The following is an 11,660-nucleotide window of genomic DNA, read 5'->3' as shown; positions in this document are numbered from 1 at the left end:
AAGTATGGGCCACTTCTCCAGGGAAAGAGTCAAGACCTGCAGAGGAGGTTGCAGATGATGGAGGAACTACAGAATGGGTACTAGAGGATGGTACTTACAAATACCAATTTAAGCCATGTGACCAGTTGCAGAGACGTGGATTGTAATTGACAGGAGTGTTTTTGTCCTATTTGCTTAAGAATAGGCTTGTGCATATATACACACATGTTAAGTTGTGTTCTTTTTTGAATGTGTAATTGACAGGAGTGTTTTTGTCCTATTTGCTTAAGAATAGGCTTGTGCATATATACACACATGTTAAGTTGTGTTCTTTTTTGAATGTGTAATTGAGATAATTGTTAAATGTTGTGAACCTACATGATCATGTTGGGTCATGAGACACTGAAGGACTAAGCATTTCTCTAAGACATTATTACCTACTCTAAGATATATAATGCATTTGTCATTGTATTATGGGATAGTTATATCATGTTAGGTGAAAGTATGACCTCACCATTGTTTTAATTTGAAAATTAAACCTGACATAGAGAGATGCTATTGGGTGTCAAGTTGACAAGGGGTGGACATGTGGTGGCTAACTCTGGGTGTCAACTTGACTGGATCTGGGATTAACTGAAATGAGAGAGATCTTCTTGATTGGACCATCTGAAGCTGGAAGACACACCTTAAATATGGGCGTTACCTTCTGATGGCAGCCCATATAAAAGGCCATGGCAGAGGCGAATGCTTTCTTTTTGCCACTTGCCTTCCCTCTCACTGCTGAGTTCATCTTGCTGCTGTAGACTGAAGACTAGTCTATCTTTTGGAATTCATCAGACCTTCAGAGCCAGATTGGGACTACTGAGACATCCAGCCTTGTGGACTGAGCAACTATGGATTCTCAGCCTCTCCATTGTGGTGCAGCCATTGTTGGGCTATTCGGACTCTATCCTGTGAGCTAAGCTGATAAATTGATATATATAATGTATTCATTCTACCGGTTCTGTTTCTTTAGAGAACCCTGACTAATACAGGTGAGTAAAACCATATTTTATTTTACTGTCATTTTTTTTTACAGGTAAATAATCTCAGGATCCAGAGCTTCTCATAAGGTGTTAACATGTGTAGATAGCTTTTCAAGGGAATTATGTAGTAAATGGGATATATATCATTTCTGATTGGAAAAGCTAAATAAAACTGCTTTTTCCACTTTCTCTAGATTTCTGTGAACTGAAAACTATCACTAGTGGACCAAAGAATTGAACTTAACCATGTGAATTTTAAGAGTTCATGTAGTTAACTTCTATGCTAAGCTTCTTATTGATAACAATGAAGAAACGTTGTTTGAAGACTATTGGGGGAATTCATCTCAGAAAATCCAGCACATTATGATGAAACCCTAAAACAATCTTCAAATACTTGTTCATGCATAATAGTAATTCAGAGATGGTGAGACTCACAGGTTCAGAATAGTTTTGTTACGTGTTGTTCATTTAGATAATATAATAAAACTAAGCTGTTAAGTGTTGAATTTTTTTTCTGAATTTTACTTTGTGAGTATTTAAAAATCTAATGGAATTTCAAATACCTGAGAGTTGTAGGGAAGTCTATCTCAGCTTCTTCACCTGATCCCTTGTTTCATAGAATTCCTGGAAACATGAAGAAAGGAAGACATTACCACATGTGCTACATTTGTTTCTCTGTAAATTTTTTGGAAATAAAAAAATAAGTATAATCTTGTATTTTTGAGACCTGACAGTTGAAGAATTAATAATTATTTCAAAGATACTTGCTTCTCTGTCAATATGTTTATTTTTCCCAATAAAACTCCAGATTTTAAATCTCTTATTTCCAGTAGAGACTGATCAGAACATACTACACATGATAATTTCTCTATTTTAGTGAAACCAAAAAAATCTGAAACACCTTTCTATATAATATACAAATTATTCTCCATCCTGCATGATTTTTCCATGATCTCTACTTTCCTAATAACTTCATATTTTTCTTTTGATGTATAATGCAGACTTTTTTTTAAAAAGAATTACTCAGGCATTGTAGGGCAGGCCTTTAATCTCATCACTTGAGATTGAGGCCAGCCTGGTGTACATAGAAACTACCCTGCCAGCAGGGGCTACAGGATGACCCTGTCTCAAAAAGATTTCAAAAAATAAACTACTCTCAGGAAATCACAGTTTCAACCATGAAATCCTTAGTTAATTCTATAAAGAATAGGTTAGTAAGATAAACATGAAAAGCTATAGTAGTAGACAACCAATTGGACTGGTCTTATAAGAATCTATGACTGGTACTATTATTGTTTAGGCACTGAAGACAGCAGTTTCTAATTGACCAACTCCTCCTTTAGATTGCCAGTGTTCATTATTAGATTACACAAACCACATTATGTCCATAATTGCATATTTTTCCACATACAGAAATGAAGTGTGATGGTCCCCATTGAAATCCACCTTATGGATTTCCATAGGATCTGTATTCACTTCTGTGATTAAAATCATTTCATATATATATATATATATATATATATATATATATATATATATATGGGGTGTATGTGTATGAATAACCATCATTAATGTTTGTTTAAGTTTTTCTGTTGATTTTCTATAAAAAGGCTATAATTTTTAAACTCAGCTTTGAAAATTTTGTTCAATATATTTTGACTATATTTAGACCCCTGATATTTACATCCCTCTCATAACCCCCCCTTGAGATTTTGTGTGGTCTCTTATATATTAAGGCCTATCAAATCATGATTTTGTCCCCAAATGGGAGTGCATCCATCAATTGGACCCTGGTTAACCTGTCTAACATGACACACTTAAAGAAAACTAACTCTCCTTTTTCAGTAGGTATAAGTTGCCAATAGTTCCTCGTGCAAGATTGGTGTTTCTTATCCACTTCCCCACTTCTATGCTGGGATTTTGTCTGGTGTGAGCTTGCATGGGTCTTGTGCATGCTGTTACCATTACTGTGAGTTCATATGAGTAACTTTCCAGATGTCTGGAAAAATCTCTTTCCTTGTGGTTATCAACCACCTCTGTGTCTTCTGAAGTTGTTTGTGCAAGATTCTTTATGATTTTATATTTTTTAAAACTTTTATCAAGCTTTCAAAAATTTTGTACATTTCTCACTCAAATCCAGACCCTCTCCCCCATCCATACCTCCCCCTATACCCCCATCAAACCCTATGCACTCTGCTATACTTAATACTTATGTTGAATACAGGTTTTGAAAATAAAAGCCATTCCTTTAATTGTACTTTCTTTTGTAGAATTTCATTTCAGCTTTACTTTGATAATTTCACTCATGAAATAGAAAAGATCTTAATGATTCTTTACACATATTTTATTGATAAGAAACACAGGAGTGTATTAGAAATTTCTGAGGGTTTTTATTAATGTATAATCGGGTAACATAATGGTAAAGGATAGACATGAACTGAAGATTTTAAGTAACCATCTAATTCCTTGACTAATCTGTAAGGATGAAAGAATTATACATATAATTAATACCAAAGACAATTTCCATTCCATATAAAAAGTATGAATGGTGTATATGGAATTAACAGAGAAATGGTATCATTTGGAAGTCGAAATGAATTAGAAGAAGGGGAGGGAAAATGGGAGATTCTTTTGGGGTATGAGTATGTTAAAAATATATTACACACTTGAATGAAAATAATTTTATCTAAACCATCATTTTGTCCAATAAATAGATCCTTAGTAAAAGATATGAAACATTTCATAGGAAATTTAAAAAGACACTTCAAATTGAGTTAGTTTTTCTTTAAGACATTTCAGTATAAAATGTATTATGTATTTGTCAAAATCTGTATACAAAATATCTCTCATATCTATATTTATATCATCTATATCTATATCCATATCATCTATATCTATATCTATATCTATCTATATCTATCATCTGTATCTATATCATCTATATCTATATCTATATCTATCTATCTATATCATCTATATCATCATCTATATCATCATCTATATCTATATCTATATCTATATCTATATCTATATCATCATCTATCTATATCTATATCATCTATATCTACATCTATATCTATATCTATATCGATATCTATATCTATATCTATATCTATATCTATATCATCTATATCTATATCTATTTCTATATCTATCTATACCTATACCTATATCATCTATATACATGTATCATTTATCATAACTGCATGAGGCTCAGTATCTATTGCTTCCTTATTTACTGTTTAGATCAGTGGCTATCTAAATATTACATATTAACATTGTTTAGAAAATGCTTCCTATTTCAGGTATACTTAAAAAACAGAAACAGTATTTTTCATATCTTTTGATTAAAAAGCATTTCAGGTTGGTGTGGTGACACATACCTTTAGTCCCAGCACTTGGAAGGGAGTGGCAGGCAGATTCCGGTGAGATCAAGACCAACCTGATTTCTGTGGTGATTTCCAGGCCTACTGGGGCCACAGAGAAACTCTGTCTTAATTCTCTACCCCCAACAACACCAGGAGGGTAGCATGTAGAACATAGGACATGAGACTACACTCCGATTCAATAAAAATGAGCCTTGATCACATTTTCTTTATCTCTCCTCCATTGCAGTGAGCAGTTTGAAGGAATATGATGGAGAAAAACAAGACCCAGGTCACTGAATTTTTTCTCAAAAGAATAACAGATCATCCAGAGCTGCAAATTTTCCTGTTACTAGTATTGTTCTTGATTTATGTCACCGCCATGGTGGGCAATCTTGGATTAATTTATTTTAATCTGGAAGGAGTCCCATCTTCACACCTTCATGGATTTTTTTCCTTGGAAATTTAGCCTTTGCTGATGCCTGTATTTCATCTTCAGTTATCCCAAAGATGCTCATGAAATTTTTAAATAAGAATGTGAGGCTCTAGTCAGGATTTCCTTCTCTTTTTTTTTTTTTTTTTTTTTTTTTTTTTTTTTTTTTGTAGCAGTGAAACCATGGTAGTAATGGCTTACGATTCCTTTCTAGCTATATGCAACCCTTTGCTTTATCTAATGGTGATGTCCAATAGACTATGCACTCAGTTCATAAGTGTGTCATATATAATTGGATTTCTACATGCCTTAATTCATGTAGGATTATTATTTAGGTTAACTTTTTGTAGGACCAATATAATTGATCATTTCTATTGTGAAAATTTGCAACTATATACAATTTCTTGTACTGATCCATCAATTAATACATTTGTGACTTTTATTTTTGCTATTTTTATATAATTTAGTACTTTCTTGAGTATCATAGTTTCTTATGCTCGTGTCCTTTTTGCTATTCTGAAAACAAAGTCTGAGAAGGGCAGAAGCAGAGTCTTCTCCACCTGCAAGGACCATGAAATTTTAGGAGCCCTGAGAAAACTCATAAGGTGATAACTCTTTTATTTTGTTTTTACTCTTTTAAAAAAATATTTACTAACCACATAATAAGAAAAAGCATTTTGTTACAACAGCATTGACATATTCATTACCAATTTCCAGAGCTAAGATGCATCTCTTTCAAAATTGGCTGTAAATTTTTAGGTTTACGGTTGAATTAATAACGAACCGTTTTCATAAAACTTGATGGTTCTTTCTATTGTCTGTTTTTCTCTTTAAATGCATCATAATATTTAGACTTGCAGCTTTGCAAATAATAGAGTTTCTTACACATTGTGAAATAAAGTAATAAAATGAATACTATGAGTGTGTGTCTGAGTAACATTATTATAAAAATTGTTAGTGAGGGTGCTGGAGAGATGGCTAAGCAGTTAAGAGCCCTGGTTGCTCTTTCAGAGGTCTGCATTTCAGTTCCCAGCATCCACATGGCAGCTAACATATCTTAACTCCAGTTCTAGGGAACCCAGTATCCTCTTTGACCACCATGGGCATTGTGCGACATGGGTGCCGTATATACATGCAGGCAATACACTCATACATTAAAATAAAAATTGTTAGTGAGGTTTTGAGGACATATTTCAGCATCAGTTATTTTTTAAAACCATATTCAAAGGAGGAAGTAAATTCACAAATTACTATCTTCATAAGATTAATAAACTCTTCTTTTCCAGATACACATACTTTAAAACTTTTTGAATTTCTATTATTTAAACAAAAACTCAGTTTTTGTAAATCCCATCTTTTTCTTTTCTTGAAAGTTCTCTATTTTGTTGGTTTCATACATTTAGGCACTGCTGGTAACAACCACTACCCTCTCTTATCTGTCACCCCTCCCACACTCCCTCTGATTCTGTTCTTCCTCACAAACACTTTCCCTCCTGCTTTTGTATCTTCCTTTTATGCAGAAGTTATGTAAGCATCCATTGCTGCTGTATGTTCTGTGTATTCAGAAATTCAAAAGCCATGTTTCATACAGAAGAAATGTTTCACAGCATTCCTCCTCATCTTCTGGATTTTACATTCTTTCTGCACCCCCTTCCATTGTCTTCCTTAGGCCACGGAGGGAATGCTGTCGATTCAGAGCTGAGGACTCAACAATGATTCGTTTTCATCATTTTGATGAGTTATGAGTCTCTGTATTTACAAGCAACCCCTGAAATAACATGTTTCTCTGAAAAGGCTGAAAGCTGCAATTGTACATGGCTATAAATATACATTTTAGAAGGTGCTTTGACTACATGTTCATTTAGTTCATCAATAGTGGAGTCTTCCTGGGGCCTGTGACCCTCAGCATGGATTCCTTTTCTTGAAGCAGGCCTCAGATCCAATGAGAAGGCCATTGGTTTCCCTGTAATAGTCATGCTGCTACTTCATACACAGCTTACTTGATGTCTTTTGTTATAGCCAGTTAATGCTGTTGATGAATTTTATCTTCCAGCAATTGTTACAGTACTTTCTGGTGATATATATGTGTATTTGGCTGTTTAAAGTACTACACATGCATTCCCTCTGTATTGTAAGCCCAATTAGATAGTTGTTGACTGCCCCCAAGATAAAAAAGCCATTCCTGCACCCACACCAATAGAGATAGTTTGCTGTGCCAGTCCTTGTGTTTATTAGGCTTACAGCTGGGTTAGACCATTGATTGGTTTTCTCCTGTCTTCAGCAATAAGGGTTTATCTTTAAGTTCTTGGAGATAATCAAGGACTGTGGCAATAGTTTGTGGTATTTTGGGAGTCTCTTGGACTACTCTGAGCAACAATTTGAAGAGAGGCTTCTCCTGTCTGGTACTGTGTTTCTTGTCACATAGACCCCTGGACTTGTTACATAGACCCCTGGACTGACCTCTTGGCCCAGAATACCCACTGCTTCCTGATTCTTTAGAACCAGACCAACCCAATTAATCCCAGTAGTCCCCAGGAGCCCTCAAGGCCTCTTCCCACTCCCACCTCCCTATGCACACCTGGGTGACAGAGCCATCAACTTCCTGGGACCAGCATGTTTCCTGGGCCCGGCTCCTAAGCCAGCCCAGCTCCCAAATTCCCGAGGCCAGCATCTTTCCTGGAGGGATCCAGACCTTAGGAGAAAACCCGAGAGCATGTGATGCTCATCCAACTTGGGCTTCTGTGGGAACTCCTAAAGATGAAAGCATTTTGGCTACTCCAATATAAAATCAAAAGAGAGAACCTGAAACCTAGACCAACCAGCTTTTCATGCCCAACAAGTAAACCACAAAGGCACAAAAGTTTACAAAAAGAAGTAGACCTAAAATCAACAAAGGAAAGCTTGAGTCTCACACAAGAATCAGAAATTACAAAAGAAATCCACATGTCAAAGTCACAGAGGAAAAATAATAACATGAAAAACCAAAGATAATATATCCCAACAATACCAAGAGACCTCTAGAAGAGGACAGTGAGAACCCCCTAGAGATAACACAGGACATGGGATGCAAAAGAACAATTATAAACATGATAAAAGAATTCAGTGAATTTAAAGAATACACAAAGAAATCAAACAACTGAAAGAAGATAGGAATAAACTTCTGAATGAATTCAGAGAAGAGTTAGAAATAGAATACTCAGGCTGAAATGAAGGAGGAAGTGAAACACTCAGCAAGCCAATTAGAAATGACAGGCGAAAGCCTCACCAATAGGATGAATGAAATGGAAAACAGGCTATCAATACAGGAAGATAAAGTGGATGAATTAGATTACTCAAGCAAAGATTATGAAAAATTTAAGAAAGCACAAGAATGGAATATGCAGGAATTGTGTGACACCATAAAAAGACCAAACTTACGAATCATAGGCATACAGGAAGGAGAAGAATAATGATATGGTACAGATCTTCAACAGGATTGCAGAAGAAAATTTCCCCAAATTAAAGAAAGACATGCCCATACAAATAGATTAAATGTATAGAACACCAAATAGACAGAACCAAAAAAAAAAAAAAAACCCAAAACAAATTCTCCATGGCACATCATAGAAAAAACACTAAATGCACAGAACAAAGAGAGAATACTGAAAGCTGCAAAAGGAAAATAACAAGTTACATATAAAGGAAAACCCATCAGAATTACAGCTGACTTTTCAATGCAAACAATGAAAGCCCGAAGATCCTGGACCAAAGTATTCCCTGTTCAAAATGACCACAGATGCCAACCCAGATTATTTTACACAGACAAAATGTCTATTATAGTCAAAGGGAAAGAAAAATCTTCCATGATATAAATTGGTTGAAAGAATTCATGTCCACAAAGCCAGCCCTCCAGAGAATTCTTGAAGCAATACAAAGAGCTGAAGAAAGGAGCAACTATACCCAAGAGGTTTCAGAAAGAAACTAATGAAGGTATAACTGTGGAAATGCACAGCTATGCCAAGAATGTGAATAGAAACAAAAATGACAGGAATCAATACACATCTGTCATTAATAACTTTAAATATCAAAGGACTGAATTCCCCAGTCAAGAGTGAAATAATTCCATACTTTCCATTAGACCACAATGGAATAAAGCTTAAAATCAACACCAGAAGAAACATCAGTAATTACGTGAACACATGGAGATCAAACTCCTGAATGACAAATGCATCAAAGGAAAAATTAAGAAAGAAATAAATGTATTCCTAGAACTAAATGAAAAGGACAATACAACACAACAATACCTCTGGGACACATTGAAAGCAATCTTTAGTGGGAAATTTATAGCTCTAAGTGCCTACATCAAAAAAAAAAATCAGAACGAATACAAATAAATGACTTAACATAGCAACTCAAGACACTTGAAAAGCAAACAACAAATGAAACACAAACCCAGCAGACATGAAGAAATAACAAAAATCAGAGCAGAAATTGATGAAATAGAAACAAAGCAAATAATACAAAGTATCATCAAATCCAAGAGCTGGTTCTTTGAAAAGATAAACAAAATTGACAGACTGCTAGCCCAGTTAACTAAAAGAAAGAAAGAGCATGTCCAAATCAAGAAAATCAGAGATGAAAGGGGAAACATCACAACAGACACCAAAAAGATCCAGAACATTATAAGGGAATACTTTAAAAACCTTTGTGGCACTAAATTTGAAACCCAAAAAGAAGTGGATGGGTATCTAAAAGCACGGGAACCACCAAAACTAAACCAAAGAGATTAACAACTGAAACAGACCCATAACACATAAGGAAATTGAAACAGTAATACAAAACCTCCCAACTAAAAGCAGCACAGAACCAGATGGATTTACAGTAGAATTCTACCAGACAGTTAAAGAAGATCTACCTCCAAAACTATTTAATTTATTCAAAAGGATAAAAATGGAGGGAGAACTTCCAAATTCCTTCTATGAATCCAGCATCACTCTAATACCAAAGCCAGGTAAAGATAAACCAAAAAAGTAAACTATAGACCCATATCCTTAATGAACATAGATGTAAAAATTCTCAATAAAATACTTTCAAACTGCATATAGACACACTTAAAAACGATCATCCATCATGATTAAGTTGGCTTTATTCCAGAGATGACAGGAAAGTTTCAATATATGTAAGTCAATAAACGTCATTAATCAAATAAATGGACTCAAAAACAAGAACCACGTGGTCATCTCAGTAGACGCAGAGAAGGCCTTTGATAAAATTAAACATGCATTTTTGTTCATAGTCCTAGAGGGAATTGGACTGGAGGGAACATATCTCAACATAATTAAAGGCATATGCAATAAACCCACAGCCAACATCATTCTAAATGGAGAAAAACTGGAATCATGCCCATTGAATTCAGGAATCAGACAAGGCTGTCCACTGTCTCCACTCCTCTTTAACATAGTGCTTGGAACTCTTGCAAGGACAATAAGACAAGAGAAGGAAATTAAAGGAGTGACAATTGGAAAAGAAGAGATCAAATTTTCCCTTTTTGCAGATGATATGATATTATATCTAAGAGATGCCAAGAATTCCACCAGAGGCAGGGTACAAAATTAATCTATAAAAGTCTGCAGCCTTTCTATATACCAATAACAAGCAATCAAAGAAAGAGTACATGGAAGCACTCCCTTTCACAATAGCTACAAATTATCTATCTCTATATCTATCTTTATCTCTATATCTATATCATCTATATGTATATCATCTATTTCTGTATCTATATCTATATCCTCTATATCTATCTATATATGTCTATCATCTATCTATCATCTATCTATCTATCTATCTATCTATCTATCATCTATCTATCTATCATCATCTATCTATATATATCTTGGAATAAACCTGACCAAAGACATTAAAGACTTCTACAATGAAAATTTTAAATCTTCAAAGAAAGAGATTGAGGAAGACATCAGAAGATGCAAGGATCTCCCATGCTCATGGATTGGAAAAATTAATATAGTGAAAATGACCATCCTACCAAAATCCATTTATAGATTCAATGCAATGCCAATCAAAATCCCCATGACAGTCTTCACAGAATTGGAAAAAAAAATCCTAAGATTCATATGGGAGCACAAAAGACCTCAGATAGCCAAAGCAACCCTTAGCACTCAGAGCAATTGTGGGGGGATTACGATATCAGATTTTAAACTGATTACAGTGTCCTAGTATGTTTCTTCATTGCTGTGACAAAACACTCTGACCAATACCAACTTATGGAGGAAAAGGTTTGTTCTGCTTACATATCCCAGGTTACAGTTCATCAGGGAGCCCAAGGCAGTAACTCAGGGCAGGAAGCTGGAGGCAGGAGCTGGAGCACAGGGCATGGAGGAACATTGATTACTGGCTTGATCCCTTGGCCCATGCTCAGACCGCTTTCTTATGCAACACAGGCCCACCTGCCCAGGGGTGGTACCATCCACATTGGGCTGGGCCCTCCCACATCCCTCAACAATCAAAAAGGTGCCCCATCGATGTGGCCACAGGCCAGCCCAAAGAAGGCATTTCCTCAATTGAGGATCCCTCAACCCCGGTGTAACACGTTGACACTAAAGCTATCCAGAGCACAGAGCTTTAGTTATAAAAACAACATGGTACCTGCACAAAAAGAGACCCATAGGTCAATGGGAAAAAATTGAGGACCCAAATACATGCAATTTCAGCCACCTGATATTTGACAAAGGGGCCAAGAACATTCACTGGAGGAAAGACAGCATGTCCAGCAAATGGTGGTGGCAAAACTGGATCTCCACCTGTAGAAGAATGAAATTAAACCCCTATCATTCACCTTCCACAAAAGTCACCTCCAATTGG

The 11,660-nt window shown here is 35.5% G+C and overlaps 1 pseudogene; it reads left to right on the top strand.

Moving 5' to 3' along the window:
• Nucleotides 1-4,640: 4,640 nt before the first annotated feature.
• LOC103726003 lies at nt 4,641-5,411 on the top strand (annotated as a pseudogene).
• Nucleotides 5,412-11,660: the final 6,249 nt, after the last annotated feature.

The sequence above is a fragment of the Nannospalax galili genome, unplaced genomic scaffold (genome assembly GCF_000622305.1).
Source record: "Nannospalax galili isolate Female #2095 unplaced genomic scaffold, S.galili_v1.0 scaffold929, whole genome shotgun sequence".
Lineage (NCBI taxonomy): Eukaryota > Metazoa > Chordata > Mammalia > Rodentia > Spalacidae > Nannospalax > Nannospalax galili.
This window is presented reverse-complemented; position numbering and strand designations above follow the sequence as displayed.